General features: G+C 43.0%; 1 non-coding gene across 1 annotated transcript; it reads left to right on the forward strand.

The window, feature by feature from the left end:
- The first annotated feature begins 17,919 nt into the window (after positions 1-17,919).
- LOC127183826 (U2 spliceosomal RNA) lies at positions 17,920-18,110 on the forward strand. The gene has a single exon (XR_007830075.1). It is a non-coding gene; the product is annotated as a U2 spliceosomal RNA (small nuclear RNA).
- The last annotated feature ends 640 nt before the right edge of the window (positions 18,111-18,750 follow it).

An 18,750-nucleotide genomic window follows, 5' to 3' on the forward strand; every position in this document is an offset into this window, starting at 1 on the left:
GCCCTCAGAGGCAGCTTGGGCCAGGACACCACTATCGCTTCAGGTGGCAAGGCAGGCCACTCACATCAGGATGTTCCTCCCCACCCTGTGTCTCCAGTTTTCCCTCTCTTCATAGTGTTCAAACCATTCTGCTTCTCTCCCACTCCTATCTCTCCATCACATACATGCACGTCATAATGTTGCCCACAACAGGCGGGCCTTTTGGTGTCTTCCACTCAGTTGTCTTTTGTTAACCTCTGCTGATTTGTCAGCCTCAAAGATGACCAGAACCACAGAGTCTTCATTCAAAACAGCAAATGGCACCCACTACAGTCTTTAAACTTTCCCTCTGAACTTCCTCCGTCATCTGCACTGCTGCCACTATTATCCTTCAAGCTCGGACACAGCAGCTCACCAAGCTTGGAACACTCAATAGCTTTGCTAGCCCAGAGTGCCAACGTCAAAGACACACGGTTCGGTTTGTCACAGAAACCCTCCAGAATTTACCTTAGTTACGCTTCTACTGCTGTGATAAAACACGATGACCAACATGGCGAGGAAATGGTATAAATGTTACAGTTTGGAGGGGAAAGGAATACCACAAAGCCACACCACACAACAAACCTCACACTAGAGATTTACCGGGAAAAGCACGAGGGAGAGCAGCAACCAAGAACTGAGCAGGAGGCAGGCTTTATGTAGGATTTCTTGAGGGGGGAGGCGGAGCTTTCCAGGGTGGTCTGGGATTGAGGCAAGCTTAAGGATTGGTGGGATTTCAAGGTGTGCTCTGCCCCCCCCTTTAAAAATCTCTCTCTGTAGGGTGGTGCTTGGCCACCTGCATCTCAAGGGGCTGGCTGGCTGGCAACAGGTTTCAGGGCCATTAGAGTGGTCCAGGGTTAGGTCGGGCCATTTGCAGGCCTTGAGGAGTTTACAAAGGATTTATTTGGCTGTATCATAGTCCATCATTGAAAGAAGTCAGGACAGGGACTCGAAGAATGGGTTTAAGAACTCTGAGGCAGGAGCTGATGCAGAGGCCATGGAGGGGTGCTGCTTACTGGCTTTCTCATTATGGCTTGTTCAGCCTGCTTTCTTATAGAATCTACAGATGGCATGGATGCCCACGGATGGCACCACCCACACTGGGTTGAGCACTCCCCCAATAAATCACCAATCACTAATTAAGAAAATGCCCTACCGCCGAATCTTATGGAGTCATTTTCTCAATTGAGGTCCCCCTTTTTTTCCCAGATGACTCTAGCTCCTGTCAAGTTGACATAAAACATAAAACTAGCCAGCACAAGATGGATGCAATAATTACGTTAATTGAAACAAATGGACTGCCTAAAGGGGTGTTTGGCACAAAGCAAGCACTAAGTAAGAAGAACAGGAAAACAAAAACAAACTGGGTGTGGTTGCACACACCTGTAAGCTCAGAACTTGGTTACAGGAACAGGGGCTCCAGGCCAGCCTGAGCTACACAATGAAACCCTAGAGAAAGGAAGGAAAAAAATGAAAGAGTGACCAAGCAGGGAGAGGGAGGGAGGGAGGAAAGGCAGAGAAAGAGGGAAGGGAGAGGAAAAGGAAAAAGGGGGAAAAATTCAAAATACATATCGTGGTCAGTGCAAAACTTTCATGACTTCAGAACTGCCTCCGTTATCCGGAATAGCGTCACACTTACATATCAGCCTTCTGGTTGCCATTAGGCTATTTTTCCTGTGTTTTTAAAGGACAAATAAACACAGACACTGAACTATCCAAACCCAGAAGTTGTAAACCTCTTTACACTGGGGGTCTCCCAGTGTCTGGAAGTACAAGGCCACAGCTGCCGAGCCCTGATCAGCAGATTGGCATCAAGGCCACAGCTGCCGAGCCCTGATCAGCAGATTGGCATCCTCGGAATTCTCACCAAGTTACGCAATTCTCTGCACTTGAGCTTACTCATCAGTTAGTGAGAGGGAAGATGCTAGGCACACGTCTGCTTGTCTCCAGATCCTTTGTCCCCTCCCTGGGTTTCCTGTCCTCATGGAAGGAGAAGGGGGGGGGGGGGGCTGGGGGGGGGGTGGGGGGAGAGCAGAGGAAAATGTGAGTGTTTTAAAAACACAGAAGTATCAGGAGGCAGAGCCAGCCTGGTCTGCAAAGAGAGGTCTAGGATAGCCAGGGCTATTACACAGAGAAACCCTGTCTCCAAAAAAAAAAAAAAAAAAAAAAAAAAATCAATCAAACAAACAAACAAAAAACCAAACAAACAAAAAACAAAAACAGAGAAGTGGTGTTTAATTCCTGTTCACAAGACCCTTGGGTAGTGCTTGCTTTTGCCCAGCTTCCCCTGAGACACTGGATATGCTCCTATAGGGCAAACCCTTTGCATTTCAGCTTTAGGTGTAACCCCTGGGCACTCTTTGTCTCTCTGGCATGTTGTTAATGTCATGGGTGTATGGGTTGTTTCTCTGTCTCCGAGCTAGCTTTATAAGCTTCCAATTGCATGCATTGAATTCCTGTTCTGCTATTTAAGATACCTTACTAATGTCTCCTCCCCTTCTCTCTCTGTATGTGTGTGTGATTATATATATATATATATATACATATATATATATAATTTCTCAGTTATGAAAGGGCTGGGTTGGTGGCCACACCTATAATCTTGGCATTTTGGAGGCAGAAAGATAGGGAGTTCTAGACCATCCTCAACTGCATAGCGTGTTTAAGCCTAGCCCGAGCTACATGAAATAAATAAATGTTCTGAAATGTGTACCTGGCAGGTAGAACCCAAAGCTCAGCCTCATATAGTCTAGATGAAATTCTAGAGACACACCAATGAGAACAGAAAGAAAAAAAAAAAATTACTCCTTCTCTAAGAAGGAACTAGTAAGGGGCATAGTAGCAAGATTATAAAGGGAAGCCAGTCTATGCAGTCCAACACCAGAGAAGCAACTGTGACTCTCATGTTCAACCCCAGCAGCAAAGGCCAAATGAGAATCTGGACTTTTTCCCCTTCCCAGGATGTGAGAGGTACCCAACCCACCTCCACATATGACTTAATGAGGAGTCATGCCACCCATCCTCATCCGCAGGTGATGAGACTGTCTCCTCCTCCTGGCTGCTGAGGGGTCGTTAGAGGAGATGATGGCTCACTAGATTAAGGTGCCGGTTGTATAAATTCGAGGGCCTCACTTCCGAGCCCCAGACTCACGTAAGAAGTCAAGAATGGCCTCCCACCGCTCTTACCACAGTGCTGTGGCGGGATAAGAGATAGGAGAATTGTTGGTACTTCCTGGTCAGCCAGCCTGGTAAAAAACAAAACAAAACAAAACAAAAAAACAAAAAAAAAAAAACAGTGAGCTGCGGATTTAACAAGAGACCCTCTGTTCTAGTTTGCTGCTCTCCCGCTGTGATAAAACAGGGCTGAAAGCAAGCTGAGGAGAAAGAAGGTTTAGCTGGCTCTCAGTTTACAGTCCACCATCAAGAGAAGGTGGGTCAAGACCCCGGAAGGCAGGAACTGAAGCAAAGATCACAGAGAAATACAGCTTACTGTTTGCTTACAGAGCCACATTAGGCCGCCTTACTTATACATCCCAGCCCTACCTGCTTACAAGCGGCACTGCCCACAGTGGACCTTCTAGCCAATCAGCCGTCAAGAAAATTCTCCCGTAGCCATGCCCAGAGGCCAATCGAATGGAGGGGATTTTTCAGCTGAGGGCTCCCTTTTCCAGATGTCTTAGGCTGACAGCTGAAGCTAACTATGACACCGTATGTCAAGTGAATATGGCAGCATGAAAAGAGGGCATCTTATATCTTCCTCTAACTTTAGCACATTCGTGTATTAGCAATGCACCCTACACACACGGTCATACGTAAGTACACACACACACACCCCCTCACACACACAAATGAATTTTAAGTCAGCTATCATAAAAGTTGGTCAGTGAACAGTTTCAGGCATACTTGAAACAAATGAACTAGAAAGTCATATTAAAGAACTAAAGTAGCTAGGCGGTGGTGGCGCACGCCTTTAATCCCAGCGCATGGGAGGCAGAGGCAGGCGGATCTCTGTGAGTTCGAAGCCAGCCTGGTCTACAAAGTGAGTCCAGGATAGCCAAAGCTACACAGAGAAACCCTATCTCGAAAAATAAAACAAAAAGATGAGCCCTTTATCTTTCTGAACCAATCAGATGCTTCTGGGGAATCCCATATATGTTATGGGATAAAAGATTTTAAAAAGGAAAAAAAAAAAAAAAAAAAGGTGGTCAGTTTCTGCCAAGAAATGCCAAGCACAAACAACTGATTTGGAGAGACAACATAGGGTGTCTCAGGGAAACCAAGGCAAAAGCTACAGGGAAGACTGTCAATGTGAGCTCCTCATTTCCGTCCCTTCTATGGGCCCAACCGCCTTCCTGCCTTTCTTTCTGGATAGACTCCTAAGAAATCCTCCTTTAAAGTACAGCATGGTGGGAGGGACTTGGGAGCAGAGGGAGGTAGATTTCTGAGTTCGAGGCCAGCCTGATCTACAAAACCAATTCCAGCACAGCCAGGGTTGCACAGAGAAACCCTAAAGGAAAAAGAGAGAGAGAGAGAGAGAGAGAGAGAGAGAGAGAGAGAGAGAGAGAGAGAGAGAGAAGCAGAAAAGGAAAGGGAAAAACAAAATCCCTCATTTGGAACAGTAATTAACCAGATTTGTTTTCTGGTGCTGTAAGCCAACACATTCTTTTGGACATGCTTGATATTATTTTCTTTCCTGCTTCAGGAATATTGGCACCATGCTGAGCACCGTGACACACACAAATATGTCTGCCATGCCAGAATAAGGGTGGGGTGGGGTGGGGTGGGGTGTGTGTGTGTGCAAAGAGGATCACAAGTTTGAGATCAGCCTGGGCTACCGTGAGTCCCTATGGAAAAAGTGAGACAAAGAAAACGGAAGACTGGGATAGCGGCATTTAGGATAGTTTCCTCATATCCTATTACATCTTGAAAAATTTCCAGACCTCTTCTCTCTTGTCCTTGTAGGCATTGCTTTATCATCAAATGTTAACATCGTGGCTGGTTTTTGTTTTGGTTTGTTTTTTTTTTTAGACCCTAAGAACATGGAGGAAAGAGTATCTTGACTTCTCAAATCTCTGAGCATGTCCACCCCTTGTAGTCCTAAAAAAAAAAAAAAAAAAAAAAAGCTGTCCAAAAGGGAATCAGAGAAGAACACCGGAACAGAGGATTTTCTCTCTTCTGCACAGGTCCACAGCTGTGGCTTATTCTCCTGAAACACAAGAAAACGGGAGAGAGAAGATGAGCTACAGATCTTTCTCTAATTGCTCTGCGGCTTCAACACCTCTACATGGCACCTTTAAAAAAAAAATGCGGGTCTGGAAGCACCCCTCTGCAAGTTGATTTCTTAATGTCACTAGGCTTCACATACCCACAGCCCACGCTCGCTCAGTTGCTAAGTGCACTGGATTGTCACAGTGTGTTCCAGAGTCCCCAGATTTCTCTCAAATGTAAAATATGTGCCTGCCTCTGACTAGAGGCACAGCCCTTGTCTTTCAAAAGCAATATTCTCTAAAAAAAAAAAAAAAAAAAGAAAAGAAAAGAAAAAAAGAATTGGCACCCATTAGATTTCCACTTCAGATTAAAAACAATTTCCCAAAGCAAGAGAAAGCATGCGTGCTCTAAGATTCAAGATATCTTACAACTCAGAACCCAAAGATGACGTCTAGATTATTTTCACAGTATTAGCTTTACCCCCATTAGGGAGAAAAGGCAGAAAATGACACTAAATGTTACTTCCTTACAGATACTGATAGCTTCTACTGATCAGTTACAAAGGTTCTCCTAACCCCATTACATAAATGAAATTTCAGGCAAAAGTTTAAGACTTGATTTAAAAAAAAAAAGAAAAAAAAAAGGAGGAAATGACAGCAAGAAACATGTAAAAACAGATAGAATAGGGTGGGTATATGTACATAAATTTAGAAATACTTCTCTTAAAAACTCTGAGTGTGTGTGTGTGTGTGTGTGTGTGTGTGTGTGTGTGTGTGTGTGTGCATGGTGTGAAAGTAGGTGCCTGTGGAGGCCAGGAAGAGGCCTAAGATCCCCTGAACCTGTAGTTACAAAAGGTTGTAAGCTGCCTAATGTGGGTACTAGAACAAAACTTTGATTCTCAGCAAAAGCAGAAAATGCTCTTAGCCACTAAACCCAGTAAGTGGTTCTTTTTTTTTTTTTTTTAAAGATTTATTTATTTATTATGTGTACAGTAGTCTGTCTGCATGTACACCTGCAGGCCAGAAGAGGACATCAGATCATATTACAGATGGTTGTGGGCCACCATGTGGTTGCTGGGAATTGAACTCAGGACCTCCGGAAGAGCAGCCAGTGCTCTTAACCTCTGAGCCATCTCTCCAGGCCCAGTAAGTGGTTCTTGAATAGGACCAGTCTGAATAGGACCAGTTAGTTATGCACAACAACCCACAGGCCTCAAAAGTTCAAAGTTTTGTTAGAAGAGTCTGGTCATTCATTCAACATGTTTTCATTAAGTATTTGCTTGACAATAAAACAGTATTGCTCAATAAATAAGATGCTTAAGTTTTGAGTTCTATCATTGGGTCACTTCTCTATGCTACCAAATTTAAGAGTTGAAGCTTATAATTCTATTACAAAGACTATGTGTTTAATTAAAATGTATGTGCACACACATACACACACCCCAACCAACAATGTGCTGATGAATTTTGTTAACTTGACACAAGCTAGAGTCGTCGAGGAAGACGGGATCTCAGTCTCAATAGAGGGACTATCTCCATCAGACTGGCCTGTGGGACAATTTCTTAATTGCTGACTGATACAGGAGGGCCCAGCCCACTCTGCTTTGTGCCACCCCCAGGAAAGTGGTCCTGGGTTATGTAAGAAAGCAAAGTGAGCTAGCCACGGGGAACAAGCCACTTTGCAGGATTCCTCCACGGTTCCTGCCCTGACTTAGATCAGTTGTGATCCGGACATATAAGCCAAAGAAATCCTTTTTCTCCCCAATTTGCTTTTGATCACAGTGTTTATCACAGCAGTAGAAAGCAAACTAGGACGAGGGAAGGTAAAAGAAAGACAAACACACACACACACACACAGAGAAAGAGAAAGAGAGAGACAGACAGAAACACACACAGAGAGAGACACAGAGACAGACACATAGAGACAGAGACAGACAGACAGAGAGAAACTAGGGGAAACAGTTTTATCCGAAGGCATCTTCTTACACTTAAAATGGGTGCAATGTTTGCCAAGAATTCTTACTAGAATGTTCTCCTATGTAAAACAGAGTTAAACATTGCAACTGTTTCTTTATTTTCTGAAGTTATATATGACAGTCCTTCATTAAAAATTTTGGAAAGCTCACTGAAAAATCACCCAGTGTGAGTGTATTTTGGTACAGAAATTTTTTCTACATTTGTTATCAGTTACTGAGTTATTCAAATCAACTATTTCTTGAAGTTTTCCATTCATTTTTACTCCTTTTTCTAGAAAAGTACCAGTTTTATTTTCTAAAGTTCTTTGAAAAGTTGTGAATAATCTCTTTATCTATCACTTGCCTATTTCTATCTATCATCTATCAATCATCAATCATCTATCATCTATCTATCATCTATCACCAATCATCTACCATCCATCATCTATCACAAATCATCTATCATCTACCTCTATCTGTCTGTCTATCTATCTATCTATCTTCTATTGATTCATTTGAGAGTGAGTCTGCCAGGCTAGCATGGAACTCATTATGTAGCTGAGCTCCTGATCTTACTCCCTCCACCTCCTGAGTGCTGGATTAAAGGCATATACCACTATGCCTGGTTTTGCTTTGTTGGTTTGGTTCAACATTAGGCAAACACTCTATCACTGAACTACGTCCTCAGCCTTCTTTCATTTCTGAAAGTTTTCTCAAAACCGGTAAATATGTGCCCGAACACAGGTTGACTACTGCCTATCTGAATCCCTTCTCCCTGACTAATTGGCCAAAGGTGACTCATTTGAATTAGTCTGTCTCTCTCTCTCTCTCTCTCTCTCTCTCTCTCTCTCTCTCTCTCTCTCTCTCACACACACACACACACACACACACACACACACACACACACTCAGCCTTTAGCCCCAAAGTACAAAAAAAAAAAAAAAGTATAGCAATACAGTTGTTACCATGAATTTACTTTTTTCTTCCAGATTAAATTTTTGAATCATTGCCTTAAATTTTAGGTTACTTTGTTTGCTTGTTTGTTTATGTTTTTTTCAAGACATGGTTTCTCTGTGTAGCCTTGGCTGTCCTGGAACTCATTCTGTAGACCAGGTTGGCCTCAAACTCAGAAATCTACCTGCCTCTGTCTCCTGAGTGCTGGGACCAAAGGTCCAAAGGTGTGCACCACTACCTCACTAGGTTGCTTCATTTAAAAGGTATGGAGGTCAAAGAAAAGCATTGGCTATATTAACTGATGTTTATCCTGTTGGCCTAAGTTTATCTGTCAAATCTAGCTGAGTGTCTTGCACAGTCAAGTCTGTGGACTGTTCTGTTCTGATCAGATCACCCAAGGGCTTACTTACTTTCAGTGAGCCAGTCTAAAGGTTTCTACACATAACTATAAAGGGTTTTCCCTTCCAATTCTCTGTGTTTCTAAGAGCTTTTGTTTCATATTGTACTGGCTGGTTTTGCAAGTCAATTTGACACAAGTTAGAGTCATCAGAGAGAAAGGAGCCTCAGCTGAGGAAATGCCTCCATGAGCTCCAGCTATAAGACGTTTTCTCAATTAGTGATCAATGGGGGAGGGCTCAGACCATGGTGGGTGGAGTCATCCCTGGGCTATGGCTCTGCATCAGCTCCTGCCTCCAAGTTCCTGCCTTGTCAGTTCCTGTCCTGACTTCCTTCAATGATAAACAGTGATATAGACATGTAAGCCAAATAAAGCCTTTCCTCCCCAGTTTGCTTTTTGGTCACAGTGTTTTATTGGATCAATAAAAACCCTAACTAAGTCATACATATTTTAATATTTTGATGCTAGGTTGTTTGAGATGATACCACTTAAGGGAGTTTTAGTTCCTCTAACTTGTGGTGTTTTGTAGACACTTTAGCATGGGCAATAGCACTAACACTTGCTGATGGATTTGTTCAGGGTAACTGTGAGAGAAGCTCATCCATATTTAAATACAAAGCTTCCAAAACTCTCAATAAAAATCAGATTTGGCTGGGCATGGTAGCCCAAGACTTTCAGCTCAGCACTAGGAAAGCTGAGGCAGGAAGACCTCAAGTTCAGGGCCAGCTTGGGTTATGTAACAGGATATGGGTCTATCTGAGGTATGGTAAGGTGAGACAAAACAAAATAAGATTGGGTTATTTGGGGAGCCTGTGCCTGTGAATTGTGTCTGTAGTTCAGTTTCTCACTAGCTCAAAGAGTGTCAGCCCATTCAATAGTTCAAACCCCATGAGCTGAACTTGAAGTGACAGACACTATGACACTACTGTGAGACTATTAAATGTCATCTTTCCCCTTCTTGCATTGGTTGCTCTTATCTGCCTTCTATTTGAACACATCTGAACCTAAAATGTCAAAACCCAAGTGCAAATTTTGCAATTGCTTTTTTTTTTTTTTTTTTTTTTTTTAAGTATTGGGCCTTTATTGAAGAGAAAAGAGGTCATTTTGAAACCGTCATATGCAGTTGTCCACTCAACATAAAACAGATTTAGACGCTTCTTTTAAGAATAGCAACCCCTTTGTTCTATGGGAAGAATAAGTCTGCATGGAAATCCCTACTTCGTGTACTGATTTTGTTGTTTTGTGGGGAATCTCTTGTTTCTACTGTGTGGCGTCTGGCTTTTGGGCCGTTGGCTTTCCTCAAATGTTTGGGACTTCTTGGTAACCTTATCATGTTTATAAGTTAGGAGCAGGTTGAGCTCTTTAGGGGCTGTGGTGTACAGCTCATGGAGTTAGTTCCTTGTTTTCTTGGCAAGTGGCACAGTTCCTGAGTAGGAAGGGAGACCATGTGGCCCCCAGGCTTTTCTTTGGTGCTTCTCAACCATGTAACCAGGGAAAACTGTAGCCCAGTTTACCATTGATGGTTCAAGTTTACCTCCTCTTAGCCTGGCATAACTATGAATAATGCTTTCTTTCCCTTGGCTTGGTCCCAAAGCAGACAATAAATTACGTTTTCGTGTGGCTTACAAACCAAGGAAATGAGTGGAATATTGTGTCATTTCTCTCTATGGTCTCAACACTCACTTTGGCAATGTCTGGCAACGAATATTCCAGTTAATTTAGAAAGCAGAAATTCATAGCCTTGACCTGGGGCACACGTTATGTGCCAGGAACCTGGAGAATAAAGACTAATTTGGTTCTCTGTGGCTGTGTAATTAATTATCCTACTGGCTGCCTGCCTCTGCCTCTGTTGCCCAACACTTTAGCTTTCTTTGTTAAGGGTCATCAAAGCTATTATCTCCCACCTGCATAGGAGTAAAGCATTTTATTTTGTTTTTAAATTCCTGATGTGTGTTATCATCCATGTCTAACTCAACCTATTTTAATATTCAATATTAACTTTTCCCATGGAACTGGAGTTACAGACAGTTCTGAGCTGCCATGTGGGTGCTGGGAGTTGAACTCAGGTCCTCTGGAAGAACAGCCAATGCTCGTAACCGCTGAGCTATCTCTCCAGCTCCTCCATATTAACTTTATAATTGTACCTATAATACCACTGCAAAAGACAATAATTACAGGCAAGGTGTGAAGAGTTCATTATGTGCTGGGCACTGTTTGAAGCTCTCGGCTCCTTGCCATTTTCTCAGCTGCGTTGTGAAGTCAGTTCTACTCTTTCTAAACTCTAGCTGTAAAAATCGAGGTGTAGAAAGGGTTGAACAAGGTCTTACCGTAAAGCCCAAAGATCCCAAAACACTAAACAACTGAGTAGAAACAGCAGTTGCTTTCATAACTCATATTAGCACCACCTAAAACTCTTAGGTCGATCAACTCTCCTCCAGCTAGCTCTCCAGAGCTGCGTGGGATTTAACACGACTTTCTTAGGTCTGTGGTTTCCGAGGGACTTGAGGAAACTGCGTGAACCCAGGAGCTCAGCGGAACTTCACGAACTTGGGAGCTCGGTAAGCGGCTTTCTGGCTCTGCTGTAAGTGACTGCTATGTCACCCACCACCTAACAGCCAACCCTTTCTCATGTGCACAACCACACCACTTCTTACTGCTACATCGGTCTAGAAAATTCTATGTAGATCTGGCGTTAAAGAAGCAGGAAGAAGTCATGGGGAGTTGTTCACGGGCCCCCCCCCCCCGGGGCATTCTCTATGGAGAGTCCCTTTTGACACTGTGTAACCCCAAATCACAGGATTTTCAATGAGAAAGAGGCAGAGGCCAAACCCACCATTTTGCAAATAAGAAAAGAAATTATAGGGAGGTGGAGTTACTTACCCACATCTCACAGCTAATTCTCACTTCTCACAGCTAATTAGTGTAATCAGCGATGAGGCCACAATTGCCACCCAGTGTCCTAACAAAACCACCATTCTGTTCATTCTGTCCCTCTGTCCCTTTCCCTCCTTGCTTTGGGAACAGAAAGAGACTATGATCAAAACCATGCCGTTTTGTATATGGAAGTGACCATTTTTTATCTAAGTTCTCTGGACCCATAGTTTTTGGGGGAGAAATTACTATTTCAATTTTCAAAGAAATTTAAGTCAGTGACTATCTCTCATGCTCTTTGTCATTTTTAAAGGATTTGCTTTTCACACAAAATATATGCTGATCCAATAAACTATGTGACTTTTCACCCCAGCATAACACTTTTTGTTGTTGTTGTTGTTGTTATTGTTGTTCAAGACAGGGTTTCTCTGTGTAGCCTTGGTTGTCCTGGGCGCACTGTGTAGACCAGGCTGGCCTCAAACTCACAGGGATCTGCCTGCCTCTGCCTCCCGAGTGCTGGGATTAAAGGTGTGCGCCACCACGCCCGGTTTGTAACACTGATTCTTACCTAATTGAATTAGAATTTTATTCTGGATTGACATCCCACTAAGAGCAACAGGGTTGGAGGCCAGGGCTTAATGTGACACCGTGGTCCCTCTGCTGGGTAAGACACTTTCTACATCAAGACTAATGAGTTTCAGAAAGGTAAAACCTCGTCCTTCCTTCCTTCCTTCCTTCCTTCCACAGTTTTGTTCTGCTTCCTGGTGGCAGTCAGCTCGTTGGAGGTGAGGATGTTCTAGAAATTACAACATTCACAGGGGTTTAAAAAAAATGGGGCATGTAGTCAAGAAAGGAGGAGAAAGGGGAGGTGTTTCATAATTTGTCAAGAGACAAGCGTTTCACACTCAAAGCAAACAAAACTATGTCCTTGTCTGGGAACAGGAGACACGCACAAAAAAAAAAAAAAAAATCTGGGGTGTGGGGTGTCGGGGGTGGGGGTGGTGATTACAGTAATAAATTTTTGTCATTTGTTATTAGGGGAAAATCTGGGAGTACAGTAATAAATTTCTTGTCATTTGTTATGAGGAAGATATATTCGTTCTCAAGATCATGTTAGAAGTATTCAGCTCTCTCTAGAAAATATCTCTTTCTCAGTAAGCCAAGCTAAGCACCAGTTCCTGTTCATCCATGTCCGTTTTTCTCTTCTGAATAGTTACTGCCACCGTCTCTGGTCTAAACAAGTCCCCCCAGGACACATGGGACACCCCTCGTTCCTCCCAGACGCACTACTATGTGTCTATGTGTGAGGGTGCGCTCATGTTCACGTGGGCAGAGCTCAGAACATGAGCTGGTATGGTGGTTTGAGTAAAAATGGCTCCCACAGGCCCATAGAGAGTGGCACTGTTAGGAGATGGGGCCTTGTTGGAGGAAGTGTGTCACTAGGGGGCGGGCTTTGAGGCTTCAGAAGCTCAAGCCGGGCCCAGTGTCACTCTCTCTTCCTGCTGCCTGCAGGTCTGGCTGTAGAACTCTCAACTCCTTCTCCAGCATCATGTCTGTCTGCATGCCGCCATGCTTCCTGTCATGATGATAATGAACTAAACCTCTGAACCGTACGCCAGCCCCAATGAAATGTCTTCCTTTATAAGAGTTGCCGTGACCATTGTGTCTCTTCACAGGAATAGAAAAACCTAACTGACACACCTGGAAAGATCTATTTTTCTCCTTCCACCCTGTGAGTCCCAGCATCAAACTCCGGTTGTCAATGTCAGACTGGGCAGGAAGAGCCTTACCTGCTCAGCCATCTCAACAGCCCGTTTTATTGTCTTAGTTAGTTCTTTTGGTAGAGATGGATTTAAAAATTGGCCTGCTTATGTATTTACTTATGAGGTCTATTTCAGAGATGGGGTTTAACTACTTGATGCACATCCCCTTCACTGAGAATAATGCTGGAGACCCAGGTATGCTCGGAAACATTACTGACTGAATAACATTATTTGCTTCTCTTGACGTTTTAAAGCATCTTGAGTGCTAGAATATAAGATCCCCTCACTCTTTCTGCCTCTGTTTCTCTCTCAGCCTCTCTGCCCACTCCCCCTGTGTGTATGTGTGTGTAGGGGGGTGGCTGGGTGGGTAGCTGAGTGGTTGTTTGGGGGGGGAGGGGAGCGCAAGTATATAAAACAGAGGTCAGCATCACTCAAGAATCATCTACCTTGATTTTTGACACTGTGTCTCTCACTGGACTTGGACCCTAACTATTAAGTTAGGCTGGCTGACTACAGCACCCCAGGAATCCTCCTTTCTCTGCCTTCCCAGCTGAGACTGCATCACACCTGTCTTCTTACATGGGTGCTGGGGCTTGAACCCAGGTCTTCATGCTTGCCGGCAAGCACTTTATCACCAAAACTGTTTCTTTGCCCTACCCCACCTCCGCCACAGAAAGCTTTCTTATCCTCCCACGCAGGCTATTCTTATCTTTTGGAACTGCACGGAATTAACTTTAGAAATTTGTTGCCCAGCTTTTCTTTTTCTTCTCCAGTGAGTTACGTACTGCTTTGCTCCCAGAATCTCAAGTCTCCCTAACTATAATGTGAATGCCCACTAACAGCTCATAGGTGACCTCACCTTGGCCTCTAGACTTGTTTGGTAAGAGCACCACCAACCAGCTCATCACACAGCCTCTTGCTCTCCCACCATTCCACACCATTCCATCAAAACTGCTTCTGCCTAAGTCACCATTCTACAACCCCAACAGTTGAGGAAAAAAAAACAAACAAAAATTGAAACCCAAGGTCAAGTGTCACGAGTATATAGAAAAAAAGGAACATTCAATATCAATAGGACAAAATATAGTCCAGTCATTTTAAAAAGTCTCTGGTGAGGTTTGAAAATATGAATTACCAACAATATATTCCCCAAGGAAGACTGCTGCCTAAGAATGGTCGCCATGGCCTTGTTTGTAATTATAGAAACAAATTAGAAATCACTCATATGTCCAGTGTGGTGGACATATGTAATTCTTTCTTAAAATTCACTTTCTCCCTTTTTATCAGTGACAGAACATGCAAATTTAGGTCATGTTTAGAATAAGTTCCTTTCCCTATGTTTTATTGCTTCCGTGATCTGTTTAAGCTTTGGGCGGAGGACATAAATAAAATTGGGGGGGGGGGTCTGAAACATCTTCCCTTTATCCATTGGACTATAGGGATGCAGACATGTCCACTAGAGGTGTGGTGTCCATCTTGAACCTTGTGATGGCTTTGTGTTGAGGAGTCACACATAATGGAACAGCAGCAATGAGAGAGACAGGATCTCCCCACGTGATGCACTACAGCATCCCTGGAGACTTATCTTTGGGCTTACACAAAAGACAGCAAGATTTTTCTTACTGTGCTTAGAATGCTGTTGTTTTTATTTCATGCTCTCTCTCCTTGGCCAAATATAATCCTAACATTTAGAGTGATGTGCTCATCAAATTATCTCTAGATAGGTATAAGTGGATAAACACGCAAAAGAAATCATCAATGTGGATAAATCTCAGAAATACAATATTGCAATCATGCATATGAAATCATACCATGCATTTAAAAATTTAAAATGAGAAGTAGCATATATTATTTGTGGATATATGTATATACACACACACATATATACACATACATACATAATTTCAAAAATACAGACAATCTGTGGTTATGGATCATAACACCTTCATGATAATGGCCGCCTTTAAGCAAGGGTTTTTTTGACTTGACATTGACTTACCTTGTGAGTGGCTCATTATTCTAAATCAGACAGGAGAGGCAAAGCCAGATGAGCTAAGCGCCCTCATCATCTTCTCTGTCAAGAGTGCTCTGAGATGGTTGGTCCATTTCTCCAAAGTTCCCCTTAAAACAGCTGAAATAACACCCTGCTCTTCAGTATTTGAGTCACTCTCAAGAGACACGATATGAGCAAGCCAGTCACACTAGTGGAGACCTGGAATCCCAGAACTCCTGAGGCTGGTGTAGGAAAATTGGGAGTATAAACGTCAGGTGCCTATTATAAGGGGACTTTTTTTTCGACTACCAGCTCCCAGTAATGACAAGGAGACCTTTTATTAGTTATTAAAGATTGCTCTTAGCTTAGGCTTGTTTTCCAACTACCTCTTTTTTATATTAATCTACATTCTGCCACATGGCTTGTTACCTTTCCTCAGTCTCTCAGTCCTGGCTGGCAAATCTTCCTGCCTCAGAGACTTTCTTAGCACGCCTATCTCTGCCCGGAAGTCCCGCCTTCCTATCCTGCCTTTGCTATTGGCCATTCAGCTCTTTATTAAACCAATCAGAAGGTGGAGGGAAATGTTCACGAAACATGATGGCGCCAAAGAGTAACAGTACCAAAGTCTGGCTTGTAGTCAGATCTTTGCTGGTACAGAAACCAGCACTTGAATAACACAAAGACAATCTTTATGCAGTGCACAAAAAGATGTCCCCAACAGAGAGTTTAAGGTCAGCCTGGGCTGCACAGAGAGCACCTGTCTTGCAAAACCAAGGGCTGGCGCTGTAGTTCTATGGTTTGGTGGATGGCATGCTTGGCAGCTACAAGGCCTGTCCCCCATCGCCAGAACCACACGACAGAAAGAAGTAGGGGTGAGGGAGGAAGGAAAGAAGGAAGGGCAGGAGGGAGGGAGGGAGGGAGCAAAGATTATTTATGATTTTAAAATCCAAGCTAAAGAGAAGATTCTGCCCAACTTCAATAAGGAGAAAGCAGAAGTGGCCGCTGTGGGTTCCCCTCAGCCTACTGTTATTCACCGAAACTTCCCGGAGTGTATTCCCGGTTGAGTTTAAGAAGACTAAGCCTGTAATTACTATAAATGAAATATACATTATTTTCAAATATATATTCTTAATAATGATGAGAATAATACCCCGCCCCCCCAATTATTGAACCCTTACCATGTACCAGGAATGTTGTATATATTCAATTAGTACAGGCAATTTCACAGCAATCATGTATCATAAATTTTAAAACTGAGGCTTAGCTGTTGCTCACATAGGTAGAAAGGGCTTTAGTTTGGATTCTAAGGAGTTGTCTGAATCTAAAGATGTGTGTTCTTAAGTGTTACACTACATCATTTGCCACCACTAGCAGTTTTACTTTGGTGGTCTTGTCTTGTGAGGAAACAAACTAAGGGGACTGACTACATTGTGCAATTAAAGGCCACTTAAGGGTTAACAGTATCACATTCGGTAGTACTGTTAACCGTACACTTCTTTCTGTTGCTGTGATTAAAACACTCTAACCATAAGCAACTTGGGGTGAAAAGGAGTTTATGTCATTTTGCAGGTTATAGTCTATCATTAATGGAAATCAGGGCAGGCATTCAAGCAGGAACTTGAAACAGAAACCATCGAGAAACATTGCTCACTGGCTCATACTTAGCTCTCTTACACAAGCCAATACCCCCTTCTCAGGGAATGGTGCCACCCACATCAATTAACAATGGAGACAATGTCCCATGGACATTTCCACAGGCCAGCCTGAACTGGACAACCTCTCAATTGAGACTCCCTTCTCAGATAATCCTAGGCTGTGTCCAGTTGGCAACTAAAGCTAGCTAAAATACTAGGCCTTACTTTCTTCTTACAGTTAAGTCATTACCCCATAATATCAGTAAGGTTTTTTTTTTTTTTTTTAATCAGAAAGATAAACATTAATCTGTAGATTACTTTAACAAACTGCAAATGTGTCACTGGTCAGTCACCTATACTTCAGTGGATAATGTCAAACTCTTGGGAATCAAGGACTCACAGGAGAAACCTGAAGCAGAAATCCGTAAAAAGTATAGTGGTGCCAAAAAGCTGCTGAGTACACTGTAGATTTGTGAATCTCAGTCTGAAATGGAATATTCAAATTGAGAAAACCTTGAATGTCATCATCTATCGCAAGCCCCTTCATTACAACAGCCAAGAAAGCCACTCCCACCAACGAGAAGCTCACCCCCAGAAAGGATCCCTCTCTTCCTGTAGTCTCCTAAATGTAGTCACTAGCCTATTAAATCAAGGTCACCTATCACCTGCCTCTGCCTGCCCAAGTGCTGGGATTACAGGCGTGCACCACTGTGCTGGCTTTCCACCTTACTTTTTGCAACAGCGTCTCTCACTGAGCCTGGAGCTTTGTAATTCAATTAGATTGGCTTAACTGGCTACTCGTAGGAATTGTCCTGTCCCCCTTTGCCCAGTGCTGGCACTGTGACACACAGTGACACACTTTTTATACGGATCCCTCCTAAGACTCACACATCAAGTATTTTGCCCACCGAGTCATATCTTCTGTTCCCTTATATTTGAATTCTCCCTCCCCACCCCGCAAGATTACTGGAGGTCCTTTATATTTCTACATAAACTTTAGAGTTCTGTATTTGTGGTTATTGTAGTGACTCAAGAATATTATTAGCATTTAAATGCAGATTACACTAAACGTGTAAGCAACTCTATGTATGACAATGTTATACAATGTTAATAAAACTCAGATTCTTATCGCTTCTCGGCCTCTTGGCTAAGATCAAGTGTAGTATCTGTTCTTATCAGTTTAATATCTGATACGTCCTCTATCTAAGGACAATATATTAAATGGATTTTTGGAAGTAGGAGTTGGAATAGGCGCTTGCTCTGTCCACTCCACGCATCGACCTGGTATTGCAGTACTTCCGGGAACAGTGCACGCCCCCTCTGGGGGAATTAAAAAAAAAAAAAAAAAAACCAACAGATTGCTCCAGCGAAAAACAGTATGGAAGTTTAAGCATAAAACTAAAAGAAGCTCTACCATATGATCCATCGCTCGCTCCCACTTCGGGGTATATATCCAAAGGAGATGAAACAGCCATACTAAAGAGATCCTTGCGTGCTGTGCTTATTGTGGCATTATACACGATAGGTAAGCTATTTTATCAGTCGAGATGTCCATCAATGAATAAGTGGATAAAGGAAGCATGGTAAATGCAGACAATGGGTTATTCTTCTACCATAACAAATAAAATCCCGTTAGTTGCAGCAAAATAGATATTACTGGAAGATGTTATTTTGAATGAAATAAGCCAGACACAGAAAGATGAGTACCATGTATTCTCTCTTATATGTGGGATTAACGACAACAACAAAATCAGTGCTGAATGGAGAATGGTGTTTTCTGTAGTTTAGATAAAGGGGGAATCAGATCTCATCAGTCATGCGATGCACCCCTGTAGTAATAACCTACGGAACCCTGTGGCCATGTACAACAAATTCATGCTCATCAAAAGTAAGATGTAGGGCCGGGCGTGGTGGCACACGCCTTTAATTCCAGCGCTCAGGAGGCAGAGGCAGGCGGA

Source organism: Acomys russatus, chromosome 31, assembly GCF_903995435.1.
Source record: "Acomys russatus chromosome 31, mAcoRus1.1, whole genome shotgun sequence".
NCBI lineage: Eukaryota > Metazoa > Chordata > Mammalia > Rodentia > Muridae > Acomys > Acomys russatus.